Source organism: Rattus norvegicus, chromosome 5 (assembly GCF_036323735.1).
Source record: "Rattus norvegicus strain BN/NHsdMcwi chromosome 5, GRCr8, whole genome shotgun sequence".
Classification (NCBI taxonomy): domain Eukaryota; kingdom Metazoa; phylum Chordata; class Mammalia; order Rodentia; family Muridae; genus Rattus; species Rattus norvegicus.
In genome coordinates this window covers 80,085,948-80,110,102 of record NC_086023.1, presented here as the reverse complement: position 1 = coordinate 80,110,102, position 24,155 = coordinate 80,085,948, and the positions used below count along the sequence as shown (strand labels likewise).

The following is a 24,155-nucleotide window of genomic DNA, read 5'->3' as shown; positions in this document are numbered from 1 at the left end:
GGAGTCTTTGAGGAAAGCTTGAACAATGGCTTTGAATTATGTGGATTTGTGACTATCTGGTCCTATTTTGAGCTCTAAAGCAAAGTGACCTAAGCACTTAGGCAAGAAAACAAGGGAATGAGTTTTCCATAGTTGCTGCACGGTTGTGTAAAAAGGGCTCAGTGATGTGTTAAGTGTCATTAAGAGTTAAAGTTTGAAACAGAGAGTAGCAGGATGTGAGTATGACTGCTCTTCAGAGAGTGCGGTCCCACTCCATCCCACTCTGCACAATACGATCTTCATCTGAACTCCGTACAACCTTGGCTTCTTACCTGGAAGTGGAGTTGCATGATCTCCATTTCTCCTACAGTCTGGAGAGCAGACTCCTTTGACCCCTCTTTCCCATTTCCCAAGACTTCACTCAGACAATGTATGAAAGTCTTTAAAAGTGGCCAAGTCTCATCCAATTAGACAAGATGGATGAAGCAAATAAGTGCAGTCTGATAGGAGCCAGATGTAGATCGCTCCTGAGAGACACAGCCAGAATACAGCAAACACAGAGGCGAATGCCAGCAGCAAACCACTGAACTGAGAATAGGACCCCCAGAGAAAGAACTGGAAGAGCTTGAAGGGGCTAGAGACCCCATATGTACAACAATGCCAAGCAACCAGAGCTTCCAGGGACTAAGCCACTACCTAAAGACTATACATGGACTGACCCTGGGCTCTGACCTCATAGGTAGCAATGAATATCCTAGTAAGAGGACCAGTGGAAGGGGAAGCCCTGGGTCCTGCTAAGACTGAACCCCCAGTGAACGGGATTGTTGGGGGGAGGTCGGCAGTGGGGGGAGGATGGAAAGGGGAACACCCATAAAGAATGGGAGGGGGAGGGGTTAGGGGGATGTTTTCCCGGAAACCGGGAAAGGGAATAACACACGAAATGTACATAAGAAATACTCAAGTTAATAAAAAAATAAAATTAAATTTAAAAAAATAATAAAAAACAAAAAACACCATGTAGCCCATAAAGAAGGGTAGGGGGAGGATTAGGGGGATGTTTTCCCGGAAACCGGGAAAGGGAATAACACTCAAATGTAAATAAGAAATGCTCAAGCTAAAAAAAATAAAATAAAATAAATAAAAATTTAAAAATATAAAAAAAAGTGGCCAAGGCTTTCACCATTATTCCTCAAGGCAATGACCATTCTTCGGAGCTTCTTATGCCAAAGATTGTGGAAACAATCCTCAGACCTTTCGTTACTTCATTTTTCATAGGTCATCCATAAGGAAAGAGTCATTTGTACTATGCCTTTAATCCCTGTTTTCTGGCAAATAATGTTGATTAGATTGCAGGGCAAGATCTATTTCTTCATCCTTTGTTCTATACAATAGAGTACCAAGTTAATAAAAAAAAAAAGAACTAAACTGAGAATTCACACAGAGGAATCTCAAATGGCTGAGAAGCACCTAAGAAGTCTTCAATGTCCTTAATGACAGAGAAATGCAAATCAAAACGACCCTGAGATTCCACCTTACACCAACCAGAATGGCTAAGATCAAAACCTCAGGTGACAAACATGTTGGCAAGGATGTGGAGAAAGAAACACTCCTCCATTGTTGTTGGGATTGCACGTGGGTGGTACAACCTCTCTGGAAATCAATTTGGAGGTTCCTCAGAAAATTGAAAATAGACCTACCTAAAGACCCAGCAATACCATTCTTGGGAATATACCCAAAAGATACCCCACCATGCCACAGGGGCACATGTTCCATTATGTTCATAGAGGCCTTATTTGTGATGCCCAGAAGCTGGAAACAATCCAGATGTCCCACAACAGAAGAACAGATACAGAAAATGTGGTTAATTTACACAATAGTATACTATATAGCTATTAAGGACAAGGATAATCTGAGTTTTGCAGACAAATGGATGGAGCTAGAAAATATCATGCTGAGTGAGGTAACTCAGACCCAAAAAGACATGCACAGTATGGTCTCACTAATAAGTGGATATTACACAAAAATTAAAAAATACAGAATAACCAAGATACAGTCCACATAATTCAAAAAGGTCAACAAACTGAGGAGCTCACATGAGGATGCCTCAGTCCCACTTGGGAGGGAGAAGAAAGCAACAAGGGTATATGGAGGGAGGGCCCTAAGAGGGAAAGAGGGTAGGATTGGGGGGGGGGAGAGGAAAACATGATCTTATACTGGGTGGGACTGAAGACTATGTTAAAGTATGTTAGAAAATCACCACAATGCATCAAATTAAAAATTATTTAAAATAATTGGGAAATGCATTTTTATATGATGTTCAAATGTGTGGTTTTGGTGAATATAAACAATTTTCCTTGCATGCTTCCCTTATAGGCAACTGACAACTGTGGAGGGACAAATAAATGGATAAATAAACCACTAAGGTTTGGTTGTTTCTGACAGTTAAAAAAAAAAGAAATACTCAAGTTAATAAAAAAATAAAATAAAATTTAAAAAAATAATAAAAAACAAAAAACACCATGTAGCCCATAAAGAATGGGAGGGGGAGGGGTTAGGGGGATGTTTTCCCGGAAACCGGAAAAGGGAATAACACTCAAATGTAAATAAGAAATACTCAAGTTAATAAAAAAATATAATTAAATTTTAAAAAAAAGAATAAAAAACAAAAAAACACCATGTAGCCCATAAAGAAGGGGAGGGGGAGGGATTAGAGGGATGTTGGCCAGTAAACCAGGAAAGGGAATAACACTCGAAATGTAAATAAGAAATGCTCAAGCTAAAAAAAAAAATAAAATAAAATAAATAAAAATTTAAAAATATAAAAAAAAAGTGGCCAAGGCTTTCACCATTATTCCTCAAGGCAATGACCATTCTTCGGAGCTTCTTATGCCAAAGATTGTGGAAACAATCCTCAGACCTTTTGTTACTTCATTTTTCATAGGTCATCCATAAGGAAAGAGTCATTTGTACTATGCCTTTAATCCCTGTTTTCTGGCAAATACTGTTGATTAGATTGCAGGGCAAGATCTATTTCTTCATCCTTTGTTCTATACAATAGAGTGCCTGTCTGTCCAGAAGTCAATCCAAGAAGTGCTTAATGGGTTCCTGTATCCTTTCTTCCTGGATTACTCAGTGCTGAGTGGAGACTTTTCACCAGGACTCCAGCACCACCATTTCCTGTCCATGGAGCATCCTGAGACAAATTCTGCGATCTGATTTCCATCCTGTCTCACAGAAAAGTGCAATCCTCGTCACTCCAGCATCTTCCCTAGATACCCAGGATAACACATCGAAAATTAAAAGCTTTCTTAAATTTCTCTTTGCCCCACCCATGATCATTCTGCACAAATTTCTTGTTCTTGCAGTTCAATAAATGATTACCCTTGCACTTAAATGTATGTCTATGTGTCCAGAGGGCTAACCCATGAGAGAATGAGGGGACCTCCTTAGTCCTGTACCCAAGATCGTTCCTCATGTCCCAGAATCTAATCTGAGTCTCAGGATCTCACCACCTCTAGAGCAGTCCCAAGACCTGATGAATGCTCTCTAGGGCTCCTGCCTTAGAGGCTTTATAAGGACCATAGACGCATGAGACTTGCTGACGATTCTTCCATCCATAGACTATCTTTTCCAACAGATCTAGGAGAGACACATCTTTCTAAGGCTATGGCTGCTCAACATGGTTCAGGACATGCTAGGGGTCGGGGGAGGTCTGGTCATTAGAGGCCCAATGGATAAAGACAAATGTTTGCCCAACACCCCATAGCATCCTCTGCCCCCTAGTTCGAGAGATTAAATTTGGTTCAAGCTCAGGATCCTGAATCAAGTTCTTGCTGTGGTTTGGTACATTATGGCAAAAAGCTGTTGAGAGAGCCAACCAATTTTGCTGAAATCTCCCTCTGTCTCTCTGTCTTCTCAACCCCTGCCACAGTCCACATCATTCTGTGACCAAATCCTCCTCAGTGGCTTCAGCCTCATCCATGCACCACCGTGCCAGGCTTTTCACTTTTAGTCTTGGCAAAAGTTTAGAGACAAAAAAACAAATTGTTCACAAGCTAAGCTATCCTTGAGAATACTTACAAAATTAGGTAACAGTTCCAGTCCAGGACTCTGTGGAAGATAGAAAACGGCCTGATAATGGTGCCATAAGCCAAGGGACAGCAACCCAGAGAAAGATCCAGACAAACTCGCTAGTCCCAGGTCAACATGGCAGCTGGAGTTCACCTAAAGCCTTCCCCCTTTGATACCAAATACTTTGTGGAAATGAGATGTGAAATAGTAGAAACATTCAAAGCCAAGGAGGAAATTCTAAACACCAGAGACAGAGCCAATCCCTTTGTAAAGAAGAAGAGAGGGAAGAGGTGAGGGTTGATATGGTCGAACTGTCCAATTCTCTGTGGACTGAATAAGAATGATAGGAGTCAGTAACGTTCATGGATGTGTCTGTGGCTTTTCCTCAGAAGGAATGGGAGCAGCTGGAACCTGGGCAGAGAAATGTGTACAAGGATACAAAGCTAGAGAACTGCAGTAATCCAGCCTCGATGGGTAAGGACAGTTCCCCACAACCCAGAACATGTTCCCTGCTGTCCCTTCTTCCTCAAGTCCTTCATGTTTCCCTTTGATGTTTTCTTGTTTTGTTTTGTTTTATTTTGGCAGTGGTGGTGGTGGTGGTGGTGGTGTTGGTGGTGGTGGTGGTGGTCGTGGTGGTTGGTTGTTTGGTCAGGGACTTTTGATCCCTTTTTAGTACTGTTAGGGTTTTTTATCTCAACCCTTGACTGGACAGAAAACACTAAGACACCATGGTTTCACGTGACGAGGTTTAATGAGAGAAGAGTAGAAGAGAGGACAGGTGGCCCAGTCATGGGCACATGGGGGAGGGGGATGGGACAAGAACAGAGAAGAACAAAGAGCAAGAGGGGAAAGAGAGGGTAAGAGGGAATAAGAGGTGGGGGGGGCAAGCAGCTCCTTTTATTGTGTCAGGTACTATACATGCCATTTGCTAGCCAACTGTGGGGCAGAGCATACCTGGCTGCTGCCAAGTAGCTGTGGGGGTGGAGCTTAGACAGAATAGCAACAAGTGCTAGGAATGATGCTTGTGTCATTGCCTCCAAAAGGGAAGGTGTGCTTAGTTGAGGTTCATGGGCATCCTTATTTTGAAACATCAGAAGCCATATATGTTCATTAGCCTTGAAAGACCCTGGAGTAAAAAAGTTGTGGCTTGATTTCTGAAGTGGTTGGTCCAACCCTCAGTGTCTACCATTTCTTATGAGTAGGAAATCAAGATCCCAGACAAGTCCCAGTCTCTAAGTTGGATGGAGAAGAGGAGTGACGTTCTTCAGGAAAGGTAAATAAGAACAGCCCAAGTAGTCTGCACAGACTCAAGAAAACAGGAACCAGTGCAAGTAAGTCTTTAGTTTCTTTGTGGTAAGTTTGGAATTCTTCAAAGAGTAATTTGAAAAATTTCCATAGGGCTTGGGATACAGCTGAGAATAGAGAGTGATTTCTCACAAGGACCTAGATTTAATCCCCAATATGGAAAAAATAATTTTTTCTTAAAAGTCCCGGGTTTTTGTCTCTTAACCAGGAGCTAGTAGAAAAAAACACCAGAATCTCTCAGGAGAAAAGGAATTCACAGCACAGATGTTTTCTTACCTTGGAGATTCTAATTATCACCTTCTCCTGTAAACCTGTCCACATGAGCAGCTCACAACAAGCTTTAATTTCATGGAGAAGAAAAGAATGGGTGAATGGAACCACTTAATTACTCCTTAAATCACTGCTTGGATGTGGTAGTTACCCGCTGTAGCGCACTTTCAAATGGTCAGAGCGAGTCGCCTGGCTCAGGGGTAGGCATGCATAATCTCTTTGTAGAAGAGGTGCATCAATTCCAAATGCCATGCTACAGGGTAGCCTGAGAGTAATGGTCTTCCATAAGGAGCAAGAGTATAGTCAGTCACCATTCTGACAGTGGTAGGGAGAAAGCTGAAATCCAGTGCTCAGTAGCCTGAAGTCACCTCCCTCACCTAGCCCCTTCCCTACTGTATACTTATTGCTTAGCCTCCAGAAGACTCTTCAATGTTCAATCTCGTTCCTCTTCAGCATATTTAAAAAAGAATCCTCAATTTTCCCTGTCCTCTCCCTGCACACAAGTTCCCTAATTTTCATATTTTCTTGTAATAATTTTAGACATTCTTACATCAGTCTCTTTTCTGCATCTCTGGAGATGGTGGACACTCCTAATATTTTGTTTCCTTCCACTAAGCACAAAACTCCTCATACCCCTTCTCTGTAAGTGTCCATACGCCCTTAATCCCTGGGATGATTTGAATGAGATATCCCCCCATAGTCTCAGGCATTTGAGACATCACCCAGTTGGTGGGTGTTGTCATTAAGGCTGGCCCAACTGTGTGTGTGCCACACACAGAGGTATGGCCTGTTTCCTACTTACAGGTCAAGATGTGACTTTCAGCTTCCTGCTCTGTGACGGTCCCTTGCTGCCATGCCTCCCTGTCATGAGTGTAGAGAGGGAGATGTATCTCTCTGAAACCATCTGCCCCCTGTTGACACGGTCATGGCGTTTTATCACAGCAATGTGAACGTAACTAATACAATCACTCTCTAGTCAACCTTCTTGCCCTCTAGTGCCCTTGTTAATGGCTGTCAACCTTAAGTTCTTGCTGTGTTTTTAAATGGATGAGTTACCAGCTCCCTTACTTTGCTGATGGTCCCTTAAAGTCAGGCATCCTGGTGTTCTGGTCTCTATTCCATCTTTCCAAAGGATCTCCCAGTATGCAAATACAAGCTAATTTTTCTAGACTGGCAGCTTCTAGGTGGACATCTCCGACGTCTTTGTCTTACCTTCTTATTGGAGTGGCTTGTAGGAAATTCAGCTATGGAAAGTCTCATTCTTATTAGTCAGAGGCTCCCTTCACCCTCCCTGCTTTTAACCTGTGTGCCATAATCCTCTTGTCAAGTCCCATTTGTTGGCTTTTCTTAGTTGTCACTGACAGTACACGAATCTGGCTTGCCTTATCTCTAAGTCTAGTACTTAGGAGGGTTAACAAGTCCACGTTCCCTGATTCGTGGTACAGATGTGTCACTCATAAGCATTACCTGAACTTGCAGGGCCCAGTGAGCCCATGCTTCAGTTTCTGAAGATACATTTGGTTTCTCTTAAAATTCAGTTTCCACTTGCTGTCTCAAATTAAGAAAATTATTTTCCTGAGAAGGGGGATAGACACACTTCTGATCTTGGCACTTAGGAGGCATAGGCAGACAGATCTATGTGAGTTTGAGGCCAGCCTGGTCTACAGAGTGAGTTCCAGGACAGCCAGGGCTATACAAAGAAACCCTGCCTTGAAAAACAAGAAAAAAAACAAGAAAGGAAGAGAAAATGATTTCCACCTTAATCAATTATTAGTACCCTGGTATGATCTTGTCACGTAGTAGGACTGTGATTCATAAAACCTTCATAGTGAAGTTGTCTTTTCATACTTTCTGTCTTTTAGGGGAGTGGATACCCATTGTGACAGCTCCATCCATCCCTGTAGGAAGTTGGTTATGGGGCTAGAGAGATGGCTCAGTTTGTAAAGTACTGGCCTCATGAGCATGACCCTGAGTTCAGCCCTTCAACCTCCATGTAAGAAGCTGTGTCTGGAGGTGCACACCTGTAATCTGGCACCAAGGCGGTGGAGACCGGAGCTGGGACTTGTTGGCCAGCGTGTCTAGCCAACTGGTGAGCTGTTTGGTGAGAAACCTTGTTTCAAACCTAAGATGAAGAAAACAGTCCAGGAACGGCTTGATGACAAACTGTCACGCACATCATGGGCATGTGGATATGTGCACACATCCAAATGAACATGTGTACACACGGGCAAAGATTGTTTTAATCTTACATGTCAAGAGAACAGGTGTAAGTGTTGATCACTTCCTATTTTTTTTTTTTTTGGAGCTGAACACCGAACCCAGGTCCTTGCGTTTGCTAGGCAAGCGCTCTACCACTGAGCTAAATCCCCAACCCAATCACTTCCTTTGAAGAAGGAAATTTGTCCCAGTCTTCCCCCATCATCACTGGGTATCAGAAGACTAGTGCTGCCATCCTGCCCGGAGAGTCCTGCTCATCTCTCTATCCCAGGGTGCGAGTCCTGAATCCCTGGGTGAAAGAGCGGCCCCAGTTCAGCTTTCTGGACTCCCCCTTCTATACTATACACATGTCCACCCAACATACTCCCCCACCATCTGAAAGTGTGTGTCCCCCCCCCATCTCTCTCTCTGAGTGTGTGTGTGTGTGTATCTTTCTGTTTCTCTGTCTCACTGTGTATGTGTTTTCCTCTTTCTGTTCTTTCTGTATCTGTTTTTGTCTTCTCATCTCTGCAATGCTCTCTCTCTCTCTCTCTCTCTCTCTCTCTCTCTCTCTCTTTCTGAGTTTGTGTGTGTTTATGTGTGTCTTTCTGTTTCTCTGTCTCACTGTGTATGTGTTTTCCTCTTTCTGTTCTTTCTGTATCTGTTTTTGTCTCCTCCTCTCTGCAATGCTCCCTCTCTCTCTCTTTCTCTCTCTCTCTCTCTCTCTCTCTCTCTCTCTCTCTCTCTCTCTCTCTGAGTTTATGTGTGTGTGTCTTTCTGTTTCTCTGTCTCACTGTGTATGTGTTTTCCTCTTTCCATTCTTTCTGTATCTGTTTTTGTCTCCTCATCTCTGCAATGTGCTCTCTCTCTCTCTCTCTCTCTCTCTCTCTCTCTCTCTGAGTTTGTGTGTGTTTATGTGTGTCTTTCTGTTTCTCTGTCTCATTGTGTATGTGTTTTCCTCTTTCCATTCTTTGTGTATCTGTTTTTGTCTCCTCATCTCTGAAGCCCTCTCTCTCTCTCTCTCTCTCTCTCTCTCTCTCTCTCTCTCTCTCTCTCATGAATTTCTATTATGTAGCCCTGACTGGTCTGGAACTCTGCCTCATGAATGCTGGAATTAAAGATGTGTGCCACCATAGTTTACCCCAAACCAGGATCTCCTAAATGCCCTCCATGAAAGTGAGAATTCCAGACATCCATTCAGATGCTCTGATTTTCTCCATATAAACTGGAGTGGCTATTCACTCTTACCTATGTTTCTCTGGTTAAATGTTTAAAACTCTTACCTCAGATGATTTCTCCATTCCATTTCTATGCAGAGAGCTGGTAAGGGAGTAGGCTGAGAGAAGAAGAGCGTTTCTAAATGTACATTTTTCAATTGGGCAATGTGTAGGAAAAAGAACATGAGCAAGTGTTCGGGCCATGAATCAACTTGAAATTGGCCATCATCTGTTGGAATGGTGACAGGATCAAAGGTATGCAATCCACAAGTCACTGGGAAAACAGATGGACACCCACTGTAAACCCAGACAGTAAAGCATCTCCCAAGTGAGTTGCTTGGAATTTCATGACTTTGCAAAAGCATCAGGGAACTTAGAGGAACCATGGAGTCATTGGTTGTTAGTAAGGATGTCCTTGGTACATTGCTCATGGAAGAGAAGGGAGGAGCAGCCGCCCTTCGAAGTGCCCCAATCATCTGCTGGCTCCTCAGTTCTCCTTGGTAGATGTGTTCTGTTTTAGTTTATTTTAGGTAGCCTTAGTAAAAATAGAGGGATTTATTGAAGAGGCAAAAGTACACCTCTTACAACCCAAGGGTAGAGACTTTAGCCAGACTCCACCAGGAACAAGAACTGGCAACTTAGAAGTCACAGGGAAGTGAAACTATGCACACTATGTTCTTGAGAACAAGTAGTCCTACATCTCTGCTTCTTTCTGTGCGTGGGTAAGTAGGATAAGTATGGCTTTTATAACACTTACATCATGGCATCCTAAATTTAATCACAGTGGGAAGACTAGGAATGCTTTGCTATGTAGCTCCGGCTGACCTCAAACTTATGAAAAGGTATTTCAGCCTCCCGTGTACTAGGAATAATAGGCATGTGCCACTATACCTGGCATAACCACAAATCTGTTTTTTAACTTATGCATTGTTCAATATTCCTTGTGTGTATTTCATCTTCTACCCTAAGGTTACAAGATTCTGTTTCTACACAGCCAACTCTTTCAGTTGTCTTTTCCCTGGTTTACTGTAGTTTTCTTTCCATTGGGTCCAAGAGGACAGAGACAGTCCTTCCTGACACTTATTTTATTATTGGGATGTTAGGGTGGTACATATTCAACCCCAACCAAGGAGGGAATCTCTTTAGGAAACTTATAAAGACGTTCAGTGGGGGTGCAGAAACTCACAAGAATCTCTCATCAGTTCTATTCTAGAGGTCCAACAAGATGGTGTGCAGATGGAGGGGAAGCAGAAATTCCAAAGGAAACTCACTACAGAAGTGACATTCAGGAAGAAAAGTTCAAACAGTAAGAAAAGCAGTGAGTGTACTTTGTTGGAGAAGAAAAATGTCCATTCAAAACACGATCCTTCTGAAAAAAGATTGCATAAATCCAATTTGTATGGGAAGAACTTGAATCAGAAGTTAGACTTGCCCAGTCAGATTAAAAACTCTGCGAAAAAGAAACCCGATAGAGCTAGCAAATATAGGAAATCACTCAGCCATTCTGCATCCAATGTGAACAGAGATGAGATTTCAAATAGAAAGAAATGTGACAAGTCACCCAACAATAAATTGTTTGGTAAAGGTGACAAAAACCAAACAGGCAAGAAATGTGAGAAAGTATGCCGTCATAGCGCATCCCATACCAAGGAAGACAAAATTCAGACCTGGGAGAAACGGAAATCACCCTGCCGTAGTCCATCTAAACCTGACAAGGCTCCAATCTCTGGGAAACCTTATGAATGTAATCAATGTGGGAAGGTCCTCAGCCATAAACAGGGGATCCTTGACCATCAAAGAACTCATACCGAGAAGAAACCATATGAATGTAACGAATGCTGGATAGCTTTCAGTCAAAAGTCCCACCTTGTCGTACATCAGAGAACTCACACTGGGGAAAAGCCGTACGAGTGTGTCCAGTGTTTCAAAGCCCACGGTCACAAACATGCCCTCACTGACCACTTGAGAATCCGGACCAGAGAAAAGCCCTACAAATGTAACGAATGTGGCAAAACCTTTAGGCACAGCTCAAACCTTATGCAACACATAAGATCTCACACGGGCGAGAAGCCGTACGAGTGTAAGGAATGTGGAAATCCTTCAGATATAATTCATCTCTCACCGAACATGTGGGAACACACACGGGCAAAATACCCTATGAATGTAATGAATGTGGCAAAGCTTTTACGTATGGCTCATCCCTGACTAAACACATGCGAATTCATACAGGCGAGAAGCCATTTGAATGTACTGAGTGTGGGAAGACTTTTAGCAAAAAGTCACACCTAGTTATCCATCAGAGAACTCACACGAAGGAGAAACCTTATAAATGTAAGGAGTGCAGCAGCCTTTGGACATAGCTCATCTCTTACCTACCATCTGAGAACTCCCACCGGGGATTGCCCCTTTGAATGTAATCAATGTGGTAATGCCTTTAAGCAAATTGAGGGCCTTACTCAACACCAGATAGTTCATACAGGAGAGAAACCCTATGAGTGTGTAGAATATGGAAAAGCCTTTAGTCAGAAGTCACACCTCATTGTACACCAGAGAACTCATACAGGGGAGAAGCCCTTTGAATGTTATGAGTGTGGAAAAGCCTTCAATGCAAAATCACAACTAGTTATTCATCAGAGATCCCACACTGGAGAGAAACCCTATGAGTGTGTTGAATGTGGTAAAGCCTTCAAACAAAATGCTTGTCTTACTAGAGAAGAATATGAAAATTCACTTGGAAGAGCAATCTCAGGAGGAAGATTAATGTGGGAACTCTGACAGCTGACTGGTTTGGTATTGTTTAACCTTCAAGATGGTCTCAGTTTAATGATGGTAGAGTCTTTTTTTTGGAGTATGTATCTTTACATGAGATCATTAGATGGTAATAAAGTTTAAACTTCATCCTAAACCTTTACAGGAAATACTGTGTTTTTACACTTGTTACAAATTGTCTCCATATTTAGATTAAAATAGGAAGCTCTTAAAATTGTGAACAAGGAGATGAGGAGATAGCGTAATCAGTAAAAGCTTGTTAAGCGGTATAGGACCCACGTCAAAATCTAGATGTGCTGCAGTGCTCTTGCAATTTCATAATTGGGAAAGTTGAGAAAGGAGATCCCAGAGACTACCTGGACAACCAGACTTGCTTAATTTACAAGCCATAGGTCAGAGGGAAAAACTTTTAAAGACAGGGTAGAGTGCTCCTGAGAAACGGTACTCATGTTGACACACACACACACACAAACACACACACACACACACACACACACACACACACACACACACACACTCTCTCTCTCTCTCATTTGTGAAAATGTTAATTAGGGCAACAAACAGTAAAATAAAAGAATTCATGAACTTTTTAGGCATGTGCTTAGCCACCACAATTAGTATTTAATTTGCATTTATGCTTACTGCATACTAGGGCCTGTGTAAAATACAAGTGAGGGTACCCTCTGGTATCGTCTCGCTTTCTTTGTTTATGTCTTCGTTAGCTTCAGAATTAATAGAAAACTTTGGGGAGTTGTTTTGTTTTGTTTTGTTTGAGACAGAATCTTACCATATACTGCTGGGTAGCCTGGAACTTGTTATGTAGACCAGGCTGACCTGGAACTTGTTTTGTATACCGGGCTGCCCTTGAACTCACAGAGATGTGCCTGTCTCTGCCTTCCAAGTGCTAGAATTAAAGACTTCAATAGAAAACTTTGATGGGTTTTTTCTAAATATTGTTAATAAGAGATGAATAAAAATGTGGAGAACAGCTGGGAATGTGTTGTAGTGAATGCTACTTGTTATATCGTTTAAGTACAGAAATCAGATTGTTGAACAGTGTATATAGTATGTTCTCACTGTTGACAAAGACCGTGTATGTGTGTCTGTCTTTTATGCCTCTGTGTACATATATATGAATTTATACCGATATATCTGTATATGAATAGACTTGTTTTTTTAACCTAGAAGAAAATAGGGGCTACCACTGAACACAGGAGTGCAGCATGGATGTCTGACATTTTTACCATGTACATGAGACTTATTCAAATATATATCACAGTAAAATACTTTTATATGTACAAATTAACACAGTTTTAAAAGACAGCCGAGTCTATTCCACAGTGTTATTTGACAAAGTGACCTGAGATTTCTATACTCATTTATGAACACTCTCACACATGCACATACACACCCTCCACGTGCCCCACTCAGGGAGCAAAAGCACTTGCTTATTTGTTGCTTGACTCTCAGTCTCAATCAAGATTGCTCCCTGGGTGGAGGTGGGGAGAAGATAGGCCTCTCATCCAGGGTCCCTTTCCTCTAAGCAGCATGAACACAGGGAGGAGGAAATAGCTACCTAAGGTGAGTTTCCCTCTGTTCCACCCATATCTGCTCTAAGCAGCTCCAGAGAAGCAGAAAAGTTCCCCTCAGCTGAGCCTAAAGGGAAAGAGAAAGTTCTCCTTTATGATTTATGTCACCTTTTAAATCAATGATCTTTTTCTTAGGGTTTCATTGCTGTGAGGAGACATCATGACCAAGGTAACTCTTATACAGGAAAACATTTAATTGGGGCAGCTTACAGTTTTAGAGGTTTAGTTCATTATTGTCGCCGTGGGAAGCGAGGCAGTATCCAGGCAGACATAGCAGAGTTGAGAGTACCATATCTTGATCCAAAGGCAGCCAGAAAGAGACTGTCTAATGTGGACAGCCAGGAGGGGAGCTTGACGGTAGGAGCTCAAAGCCCACCACCACAGTGATGAACTTCTGCCAACAAGGCCACACCTATTCTGACAAGGCCACACACCCTAATGTCACTTCCCAGGAGCCGAGCATATTTAAACTGACACAATCCAGTGTAACTTTAATTTTTTTCAAATCCTATTTTTAATGATGGTTTTTAAACGCTTTCACCTTCCTTATAACGCACCACCCACCAGAGGCAGTTAGAAAGGAAAGGATATAAGGGAAGTAGACCTGTTTAGAAAAGTTCTTTGGAGCAACTCCAATCTGTGTTGTCCGGAAATTGGCAGTTTAGTTCGTCCGTCAGCAGCAGCAACAGCTCAATCCACAGGCAAACACTTCACAGATACACCAGTAGTCCAGTTTGGTAGAATCCAGTTAGCAACAATGGGAACAACCTAGTGGAGACAGCCAGGCTTCAGCCTAGGATCCAGTCAGCAGGGACCAACAGGAACACCAGAAGTTCTTGTCTGTGTCTGTCAGGGAAGTGAAGATCGGCAAAGCCTCGCGACCCACAAGCTTTGTACAGCCAGCTGTACCAGTAAGCTAAGTCCTGTATGTTACACTGTGGAATCCTATTTACAACCTCCAAGCATCATGTGTCCACCATGTGTCATACCTCAGCATGTGCATCCAATCAGACCGAGTCTGCCTAGAAACTGCAGCACACCACTATTCTAACAGAAGGTTTCTGGTGCATTTCTCTCTATGGAGTCCTGACAACTGCACCTCAACTATGCCATGTAAGTTGGACCAACACATGCATGTTGTTAGAAAAGAATCCTTCCTCGTGTGTCCTTTCCTGTGCTTGCTTTAGCAGAATATCATCTCTCCTGTGTCTGCTTTGGCCAAAAATTCCTTCACCTGTTTGGCCTAGCAAAACACCATCTAACTGTGTTGCTGTAAAATTATAAAAAAAAAAAAGCTTTCTTTTACCCCGTACTAGATTCTGCACCATAGTGCCCCAAGACATCTGGTGGATATCTTCATCTCAGTCAGCAAAGCTTCTCACCTGCTGTGCTCCATCCCATACCACACTGCCTATGACTACTCTGAGCCTGGCAACAATCTCTCTACCCATCCATTTCCCAAGGCAGGTTGAACCAGGCCAGTAATATATATCCAAAGTCCATGGCAGCTTAGGGTCTCTGGCTGCCACATAACTCCCTTTGATTTAAATCTCCACATGAAAGAACACACAACACAATAACCTCTGATCAAATTGATAAGATATAATTGCTCACCTAAACATACAAAGTCCTGTCCACATCCATCCCTTAAGAATATTCATAACCTGTAAATGTGCAGAGAGGTATCTTCACATCAGCCTCTATCTCTGCTGCTTCCTCTGCCCTCCTCTCTCTAAAACTTTTCTCCCCTCATCCCTCCTTCTCATCCAATGGCAGGCCTCATTCTATCTTGTACCTGCCTTCGCCTGTGTGACATCCTACACAACAGACTTTCCAAAGAGCCTCTAAGTTTCCACTTCAACCCACAACCTACCATTCTCTGAAAAAGAGTTTAAACACAAAACCAAAAATCACCCCTGGACTAGATATGGGGAATGACACAACACAATACAGCCTGTAAAAACCAGATTCTTCCTTAGATTCAACACTGACCGAGCAAACTTTAAGCAATTTTCACCAAGTTCACATGCTGAAAAGATTCCCTTTGTTACCGTCTCATATTTAACCAGAATCTGAGCACATCTTGGTGGCCACGGTGTCTTTATTGATACTCATAAGCTCAACGCAGACAGTGTTTGTCTTCTGAGAATCCGTGGATGGTTTAGGACTCATAAGTGTGTCTGTGTGACAGAGTCTGGCCCTCAGGGTCATGGACTAATATTGCTTAAAAACCAACAGTAGAGGCTTTGAAGAAGTCATCCAGGGTTAGGAACTTGGGGTAGTGGGCAGAGTTTATTTGAGCAATTCATGGAAATTGAATAAAGCAAATATAGATAACTATCGGTTCAAAGGATAAATTCAAAAGTAAGTTAGAAAATGTTGCAAGACAATGGGATGAGAACAGGACATTACAGTTCACTGGGTGAAAAAGCAATGTCAGAGTTTAGAACAGTAGATTCCCGCTGTACAACTACCTCAAGTCGCAGCCAAATTCTACACCTCCAGAAACTACCGAAAAAGGACAAACTCAACTCAAAATGATGTAATATAATTTACATTACAGAAGGAGGAAGTAAAGATTAGAGCCCCTCTCTTTCATTCTATAAGTTCTCTCCCTTTGGAGAACCCTGAATAATACAGATTTTAGTACCAGAAGAGGTTCTAGCACAACAGTAGGTCTGCAAGTGCTGTCCTTGACCTGTCCAGCTCAGTGCTCAGTCCTATCCCCAGCTCTTTTACAAGACTCCCCGAGCTCGGCCTGATGTTTCACTGTGGGTGTCTGCATCTGTTTCCATTCAGTGCTGGATGAAGCCTCTCAGCGGACAGCTATGCCAGGCTGCTGTCTCCAGGCATAGCAGAGTATCACTAAGACCGTCAGAGTTGACTCTCCAATGGAATGGATCTCAAGGTGGGCAGTCATTGGTCGGCCATTCCCTCAAACTCTGCTCCATCTTTGTCCCTGAACATCATGGAGGCAGGACAAATTTTGGTTTGAAGGTTTTGCAGCTGGATTAATGTCTCCCTCCCTCCACTGGAAGTCCTGCCTGGCTGTAGGAGATGGCCACTTCAATCTCCATATTCCCTGCTAGTAGGCGTCTAAGGTAGGTCATCCCTATAGACTCCCCAGAGCCTCCCTTATCCTAGATCTCCAGCTATTTCCAGAATTGCCCCCACCAGTTTCTGTTCTCATACCCAGACCTCTCCAGCACCCTCTCCCCACACCTGATCACAGTTCCCCTCCTCACCCCCTGTCCCACCTATCTCCCTTTGATGACTATTTTGTTTGCTTCTGAGTGAGATTCATGAAACCTCCCTTGGGCTCTCCTAATTACCTTTGAGTCTGTGGATTGTAGTATGGTTATCCTGCACTATGGCTAATGTCTACTTATAAGTGACTGGATACCATGCGTATCTTTCTGGATCTGAATCACCTCACTCAGGACGATATTTTCTAGTTCCATCCATTTGCCCGCAAATTTCACGATGTCTTTGTTTTTAATAGCTGAATAGTATCTCATTGTGTAGATGCACCACATTTTCTTTTTTCCATTCAGCAGTTGAGGAACATCTGAGCTATTCCTAATTCTTGGCTACTACAAATAAACCTGCTATGATCACAGCTGAACGAGTGTCTCTGTGGTAGAGCGGGGTATGATTGGGGCATATAGCTGAGACTTCAGGTAGAACTATTTCCAATTTTCTGAGAAACTGCCAAATTGTTTTCCAAAGTGGTTGTCCAAGTTTGCACTCTCACCAGCAATGGGTGAATATTCCCTTTCCCCACATCTTCACCAGCATATGCTGTCACCTCAGTTTTTGATTATAGCCATTCTGATTAGTATAAGAAAGAATCTCAGAGTCATTTGTTTTGCATTTCCTGAGGACTGAGGACACTGAAAATTCCTTTAAGTGCTTCTCAGCTACTCAAGATTCCTCTGTTGAGAATTCTCTGTTTAGCTCTGTAGCTCAGAGTTATTGGCGGTTTTTGGGGATTCAACTCCTGTGCCAATGTGTTTAAGGAAGTTCCCCCACATTCTCTTCTATTAGGTTCAGTATGTCCGGTTTCATGTTGAGGTCCTTGATCCATTTGACTTTAGTTTTGTGCAGGGTGATAGATATGGCTCTATTTACATTCTTCTACATGCAGACATTCAGTTTAACCACCACCATTTGATTGAAGATGCTTCTTTTTTCCATCGTATGATTTTGGCTTCTTTATCGAAAATCAGGTGTCCATAGGTGTGTGTGTGTGTGTGTGTGTGTGTGTGTGTGTGTGTGTGTGTGTGTGTGATTTACAGACCTTTGATTTTATTCCATTCATCAACCTGTCTGTCTCTGTAACAACACGGTGTAGTTTTTATTATTATTGGCCCAGTAGTGCAGCTTGAAATCAGGATGGTGATTCCTCCAGAGGTTCTTTTATTGTTCAGGATTGTTTTGGTTATCCTGGGGTTTTGGTTTTCTATTTGAGGTTGAGAACTGCTCTGTAAAAGTCTGTAATGAATTGCATTGGAATTATGGTGGCAGTTGCCCTGAACTCATCGATTCCTTTAGGCTATATGGCCATTTCGCTGTGTCAGTCCTACTGACCCATGAGCATGGGAGTTATTTCAATCTCCTAATAACTCCCTTGATTTCTTTATTCAGGGACTTGAAGTTCTTGTCATACAGGTTTTTCACTTGCTTCGTTAGAGTAATACCACCATAGTTTGCATTATTCATGGCTATTGTAAAGGTTGCTGCTTCCCTAATTTCTTTCTCGGCCTGTTTATTGCTTTATAAACGAGGGCTACTGATTTATTCTGAATTAATTTTGTCTGTGGCCTCTTTGCTGAAGGTGTTTATCAGCTGGTAGAATTTTCGGAGTCACATACGTGTACTATCACATCATCTGTGAATAGTGATACCTTGATTTCTTCTTTTCCAATTTGTTCCCCTTTGATCTCCTTTAGTTGTCTTAGTGCTCTAGCTAGAACTTCCTCCAAGTACTATGTTAAATTAATAGAGAGAAAATGGGCAGCCTTGTCTTATCTGTGATTTTAGTGGATCTGCTTTATATTTTTCTTTATTTTTTGATGTTGGCTTTTGGATTGCTGTATATTGTTTTTATTGTGTTTAGAAATGCACCTTATATCTCAGATCTCTCCAAGACATTTAATATGAAGGAGTGATGTATTATGTCAAAGACTTTTTCTGCATCAAGTGAAATGATCATGTGATATTTTTCTTTTAGTTTGTATATACAGTGGATTGCATTGATGGATTTCTGTACATTGAAACATCCCTGTATCCCTGGGATGAAGCCTACATGATCATGGTGAATAATGTTTTTGATGTGTTCCTGGATTCGGTTTGCAAGCATTTTATCCAGAATATATGTATCAATGTTCATAGTGTAAATTGGTCTGAAGTTCTCTTTATTTATGGAGTCTTTGTGTGATTTAGGTATTATTGGATTCTAGAAAGTGCTTAATTCATTTCTTTATTTCCAGTGGCTGGACAATAGAGGTGGGGGTCCAGGGAGGGGAGTATGCAGCTCAGGGCAGTATTTTGTTAAGAATGTGTTTGTACAGATTTTCATGTTTTATTTCTTTGTCATGGAGTATCAGAACGATTAAGAGATTATCAATAGTTGTCATATTTAACTTTTGAGATATCAAAGGAATGTCCCTTGAAGGAACATCATAAAATTTATAATGAATTTTTGGTTGTACGAGGGATGCTTACATCACGCTGTGTACAATTATGACTCTGTTAAACACATAACACCTTTGAGGCTCTACATGGGGTAGTTACACAGGCACAGTTATGACCTGGCTATTACTTCCACCTGAAAATTAAGCATGACAAAGAGATCTGACTGTGTGTCACATTGACCAGGGGTGAGCTTGTAATTACTTCTTGGTTGTCAATGACATCCGGAATTAACTAAACCTTAACAGCCAATGCACGTATGAGAGAGTGGCTAAATCAATTGAAGATGGAAAGACCCACTCTAATCCAGATCTTTTTGAGGAGGGAAGGTCCACCATGAAACTGGGTCACCCCCTCTGCTGACAGATGTGGAAGAAGGTAGATCCCTCCCTAGAGCCTCCTCTTACTCTGGCTAGCAGGTCCATTCCTTCATTAGCATTAGGGCCTACTTTGGAATTCTGACATACACTGAAAAACAGCTATGACATCCAGACTTGTGGACTAAACAACTCCTTAACTCTTGGACTTTATGTTAATAGATTACCTGAACTACAGTCTGTAGACCATTCTAATAAACTAATCACACACACACACACACACACACACACACACACACACACACACACACCCACAGACACACACACTGTAACTTTTATTCCTCTAGGGAACCCCACTTAATACAATACCACGAAGACACTTACATTTGATTTGTATTGGGTAAGAAGTAATGAAAGCATTCACAAAAAGACTGGAACAGAAAAAAAGTGCTAAGACAAACTCACAAAAAAGGACCAAGAATAGTTTCTTATGGAGAAAAACCTAAGACTATCTAAAGTAACTCCGGTAAAAGAATCTAACTTCAGAATTAGGGGTATAGGCCGCTGGTGGTGAATGGTGACTTTGTAACCATGACACCCTCATTCAATCCTCAGCACCCAAAAAACAAAAGAACAGAATGTAACTTTGAGGTTAGAAGACTAGTAACCAAGGCTTTTAGTTGAAACATTAGCCTGAAACATTTGTAATGAAAGATGAGATTAATATTTTAATGTAGATTAAAAATAGATCCTTTGGAGCTGGAGTTACAGATGGCTGTGAACCACCATGTGGGTGCCATGAACCAAACCTAAGTCCTCTGAAAGAACAGCCCTATGCTTTTAACCGGTGACAAAGCTCTCCAGTCCTGACTTGTCTAGTTAGACTTTTTTAGTTTTATTTTATGTGTATAAGTGTTTTGGCTACATGTATGTCTGTTCAACACATATACAACTCGTGCCTGAAGAGGTCAGAATAAGGTGTCATATCTTCTGAAACTGGAGTTATAGATGGTTGTGAGCTATCTGGTGTATGCCAGAAACTGAACTCAGGTCCTCTGTGAGGGCATCGAGTGCTCTTACCCACTGAGCTATCTCTCCAGCCTAGACTTTTCTATTTTTAAAAAGGACGATAATGAGTACAAGTTTTGTGCTCCAACTCTCCAACTACTGGCTGCAAATTATAAGCACAAACCTAATAGAGACCTAACAAGCACAAAGGTAGCCCCAGCAATGCGGCTGTAGGATACAGCGCAACACTGAGGTTGGCCAGTAGGGGCCAACCATACACCTTGCTGCACTTGCTCTGTGAGACCCAGTATTGATTTCTCGGTGTTGTTAAGATTAGATGCCCCAACATATAAAAAAGACACGTGCTCCACTATGTTCATGGGAGTCTTATTTATACTAGCCAGGAGCTGGAAAGAACCCAGATGCCCTTCAACAGAGGAATGGATACAGAAAATGTGGTACATCTACACAATGGAATATTACTCAGCTATTAAAAACAATGACTTTATGAAATACGTAGGCAAATGGTTGGAACTGGAAAATATCATCCTGAGAGAGGTAACCCAATCACAGAAAAACACACATGGTATGCCCTCATTCATAAGTGGGTATTAGCCCAAATGCTTGAATTACCCTAGATGCATAGAACAAATGAAACTCAAGTCAGATGATCAAAATGTGAATGCTTCACTCCTTCTTTAAAAGGGGAACAAGAATACCCTTGGCAGGGAAGAGAGAGGCAAAGATTAAAAAAGACACAGAAGGAACACCCATTCAGAGCCTGCCCCACATGTGGCCCATACATATACAGCCATCCAATTAGACAAGATGGATGAAGCAAAGAAGTGCAGGTGGACAGGAACCAGATGTAGATTGCTCCTGAGAGACACAGCCAGAATACAGCAAACTCAGAGGCGAATGCCAGCAGCAAACCACTGAACTGAGAATAGGACCCCTGTTGAAGGAATCAGAGAAAGAACTGGAAGAGCTTGAAGGGGCTCGAGACCCCATATGTACAACAATGTCAAGCAACCAGAGCTTCCAGGGACTAAGTCACTACCTAAAGACTATACATGGCCTGACCCTGGACTCTGACCTCATAGGTAGCAATGAATATCCTAATAAGAGCACCAGTGGAAGGGGAAGCCCTGGGTCCTGCTAAGACTGAACCCCCAGTGAACTAGATTGTTGGGGGGAGGGCAGCAATGGGGGGAGGATGGGGAGGGGAACACCCATAAAGAAGGGGAGGGGGAGGGATTAGGGGGATGTTTGCCCGGAAACCGGGAAAGGGAATAACACTCGAAATGTATATAAGAAATACTCAAGTTAATAATAAAAAAAAAAAGTGAACACAACATAAAAAAAAGATTCTTACTCTTTCATCTGTAGATGAGCTTAACAGAACTATGCATGTGTAATTCCAGAGGCTGTGGTGTGGTTGTCGGGTCTGTCCTATTATCTCTAGAGTTTCAGTCCTTATTTAGTTTGTCAGTAGCATTTGACTGGCTCCTCCATATTTTCATATATCTAATTAAAACTGTATTGCATAGTGGATGTGTGAAACTGTATGAGATTAAACTGAGCGCCACAAACAATTAACACGGAATGTCACACAGATTGGTACTTCTCTGCAGTCTAACACTTATAGTTATTTTATTATTTATAAACAAATTTCTGACGCTAGATTTATACCGTATTTAAGACTGGAGTTTCTTTTTCTTTTAATATCCATCTCAAGTAGGTCCATTCTTTGTAGTCATTTGAAAACTATTTACATTTCCTTTGCATCTAAATAAAACCAAAGCGATCATCTCTTCAGAAAACCAGTTCTCAGGCTTACAATGAAATTACTTCTGCATTGCTGTTTATCAGATAAATTATGACGGATAAACCAATCATTGCCATATCATCTTCATAGACACATATAATAAGCCCATTTTTAGAATTTCTTGTTATATTTGACCATTTAGATTAATTTTAATGTGTGTGTGTGTGTATGTGTGTGTGTGTGTGTGTGTGTGTGTGTGCATGCGCACGCATGCAGGTGCATGCCGAGCCCTGAGAAGGGCACTTGGGCTACATGAAAACCAACCCCTCCCAAGCTCCTCACAGGCCCACATGAGCTGATTCGGGATAAGTGTGCCCACCAAAAATACATATATTGGAAGATTTACCCATAGTGCCTGAAGGTGTGATTTGGTGTAAATATGGTAAGATGAGGTCTTCAGAGTGAACCCTAAGTCAAAATGACTGACCAGTGTCCTCAAAGAAAAGACTAGGATACAGGATGGATCAGAGAAGAGATTTTCTGAAGACCGGGGAACATGATTCCACCAATGAGAAAGAGCTCAGAAGAAGCAAGCCCCATCAAACACCTTGCTCCCAGAGTTCTGGCTGCCAGAAATGAGAAAGTCTAATTTTTGCTGAAGTCACCCATATTGCATGAGATAGAGAGGGCAGCCCCTGTAAACTGACACAACTCCCTTTGTAGCCTTAACTCATTTCGTAATTCCTGTGTTCACTGTGTTCCAGCAAGGTTTCCTTTGGCTCTCTGAACTATTTGTACTCCTGTTTGCCATGGCCTTCACATATGTATCCATTCTCTCCACACCCTAGAAGGCCCTCTGCCTAGTTCCTGTTAGTATGGTCAATTCTCTTGTGCTTAAAACAATAGATTACTTTATGTGTATGAATGTTTTGCTTGCATGTATGTCTGTACAGCACATGCACGCAGTGCCCACATAGGGTGTCGGGTCCTTGGAACTAGACTTATGGATTCCTGTGGGTGCTGGGAATTTAACCGGGAATCATCTCTCCAGTATCTCCCACTTCTGGTGTCATCCTGCCTTCCCTCCATCAGACATTGGTGACTGAAGGCTAACACTGCCAAGGCACTGACCCTTCTGAGCATGCAGTAGTGTGGACGCATGGTTCCTGGCCTCGGTGGCTTTCAGATTCCCCTGAGTTAATATCTTTGTATTGCAATGTTCCTGTGACAGATACCTAGTTGAAGAAAGGACTCGAGACCTGTGAAGAAAGAATACTCATGGATAGCAGAATGAAATCCCAGACATCATGATGCAGTATAGCTTAGAGTCCACCCCCACCCTTGAAAAAAAGACTGCTTGGTTGTGAGGAGTGTGAATAGCTAGCTGTCCCAACTGTTAACTGCTTCAGACTCCCTTGTCTTTGAGCTGAGATGCTGGTCTCTTTGGGGTGCACAGCCCCCACCCCATGATCGAGCAAAACTGTGGCATAGCATTTCTGCCTAACACAGGATAACTTTCCTTCCTTGATTCTGCTGTCTCCTAGCTCCCTTCATCCTTCATGAGTTCCTGGCCAATAATCTCTTTGTCCCCTAAGGTTTGTTTCTGCCTGTTTTCTGGAGACTGCTCTAGGTTTTGGGAGTTAAGCAGGTAGATTCCAGTGGCTCCAAGCATCCTCTGACACTGACAGAAGCAGGTGCTTTAGAACTGATGTTGAGCTGAGGTCAGCAGTCCTATCTGTCACTCTGCTGGAGGGACTACAGAATATTTCCTCTCTGGGACATGAATCAAATAAGCCCGTGTTCATTGATGTTCTTCTTGGCCCCAAACACAGCCTGGCACCATGTAAGTGACTCGAATGTTTCCGCAGGCTTTCTGAATGGGTTATATATTCAATTAGCTGAGGGTAAGACTCAGGTAAAAGTCATTAAATCATTTTCCTATTAGTCAGTTTCAGAAATGCTAGCTAGTTAC

At 42.2% G+C, this 24,155-nt stretch overlaps 1 long non-coding RNA gene and 1 pseudogene across 3 annotated transcripts in view; both read left to right on the top strand.

Annotated features, from left to right (window-relative positions):
* Positions 1-2,915: 2,915 nt before the first annotated feature.
* On the top strand, positions 2,916-11,799 carry Zfp37-ps2 (zinc finger protein 37, pseudogene 2; annotated as a pseudogene).
* Positions 11,800-15,186: 3,387 nt separating this feature from the next.
* The window catches only part of LOC134478990 (uncharacterized), a 34,608-nt gene continuing 25,639 nt past the window's right edge, over positions 15,187-24,155 (top strand). Inside the window, exon 1 of one of the 3 annotated variants that reach the window (XR_010051824.1) lies at positions 15,187-16,304. This is a non-coding gene — a long non-coding RNA (uncharacterized LOC134478990). Of the gene's footprint in view, positions 16,498-24,155 lie in introns of all 3 variants that reach the window. The other 2 variants (XR_010051823.1, XR_010051825.1) reach the window with 2 other exon arrangements.